The sequence below is a fragment of the Lupinus angustifolius genome, unplaced genomic scaffold, assembly GCF_001865875.1.
Source record: "Lupinus angustifolius cultivar Tanjil unplaced genomic scaffold, LupAngTanjil_v1.0 Scaffold_268, whole genome shotgun sequence".
NCBI lineage: Eukaryota > Viridiplantae > Streptophyta > Magnoliopsida > Fabales > Fabaceae > Lupinus > Lupinus angustifolius.
This window is the reverse complement of record NW_017727473.1, coordinates 267,425-269,333: the sequence shown is the minus strand read 5'-3', so window position 1 is coordinate 269,333 and position 1,909 is coordinate 267,425.

The following is a 1,909-nucleotide window of genomic DNA, read 5'->3' as shown; positions in this document are numbered from 1 at the left end:
TCCTCTTCCACATTCTCATCCTCATCCTATCCTCATCCTCGTCCTATCCTCATTCTGATTCTCATCCTCATCCTATCCTCTTCCTCCTCCTCATCCTCATCCTCCTCCTCATCCTATCCACATCCTCAGCCTCTTCCTCTTCCGCATTCTCATCCTCATCCTATCCTCGTCCTCATCCTATCCTTACCCTAACCTTCATCCTCATCCTCATCGTCATCCTCATCCACATCCTCATCCCATCTTCATCCTCATCCTCATACACATCCTATCCTCATCCTCATCCCCATCCTATCCTCAATCTCATCATATTCTACTCCTCCTCATCCTCATCCTATTCTCCTCGTCCTCATCCTCATCCTCATCGTCCTCCACATCCTATCCTTATCCTCATCCTCACCATCGTCCTCACCCTATCCTTATCCTCATATTCTTCCACATTCTCATCCTCATCCTATCCTATCCTCATCCGACTCATCCTTTTCCTCATTCTCATCCTCTTCCACATCCTCAGCCTCCTCCTCATCCTATCCTCATCCTCGTCCTCATCCATATCCTATCCTATCCTCATCCTCATCCATATCCTCATCCTCATCCTATCCTCATCCTCATGCTCGTCCTCGTCCTATCCTCATCCTCATCCTCGACCTCATCCTCATCATCATCCTCATCCTCATCCTATCCTCATCCTCATCCTCATTCTCATCCTCATCCTACTCTCGTCCTCCTCCTCATCCTCCACCTCATCCTCATCATCATCCTCATCCTCATCATCATCCTCATCCTCATCCAATCCTCATCCTCATCCTCATTCTCGTCCTCATCCTGCACCTCTTCCTCGTCCTCATCCTATCCTCATCCTTATCCTCTTCCACATTCTCATCCTCATCCTATCCTCATCCTCGTCCTATCCTCATTCTGATGCTTGTCCTCATCCTACCCTCTTCCTCCTCCTCATCCTATCCTCATTCTCATCCTCCTCCTCATCCTATCGTCGTCCTCATCCTTTTCTGTATTCTCATGCTCATCCTATCCTCGTCCTCATCCTATCCTCACCCTAACCATCATCCTCATCCTCATCCTCATCCTATCCTCATCCGCTTCCTCATCCAGGTCCTCATCCTATCCTCATCCTCTTCCCATCCTCATCCTCATCCTCATGCACATCCTATCCTCATCCTCATCCCCATCCTATCCTCATCCTCATCCTATTCTCCTCGTCCTCATCCTCATCCTATTCTCCTAGACTCATCCTCATCCTATTCTCCTCGTCCTCGTCCTCATACAATCCTCATCCTCACACTCCACCTCATCCTCATCATCATCCTTATCCTCATCCTATCCTCATCCTCATCCTCAAGCTCGTCTTCAACCTCCTCCTCTTCCTCCTCCTCATCCTACCGTCATCCTCATCCTCATCCTCTTCCTAATCCTCATCCTCATCCTATCCTCATCCTCGTCCTATCGTCATTCTGATTCTCGTCCTCATCCTATCCTCTTCCTCCTCCTCATCCTCATCCTCCTCCTCATCCTATCCTCATCCTCACCCTCTTCCTCTTCCGCATTCTCATCCTCATCCTATCCTCGTCCCCATCCTATCCTCACCCTAACCCTCATCCTCATCCTCATCCTATCCCCATCCGCTCCCTCATCCACATCCTCAACATATCCTCATCCTCATCCCATCTTCATCCTCATCCTCATGCACATCCTATCCTCAACCTCATCCTATTCTCCTCCTCCTCATCCTCATCCTATTCTCCTCCTCCTCATCCTCATCCTCATCGTCGGCCACATCCTATCCTTATCCTCATCCTCATCGTCGTCCTCACCCTATCCTTATCCTCATATTCTTCCACATTCTCATCCTCATCCTATCCTATCCTCATCCTCATCCTATCCTCATCCTCGT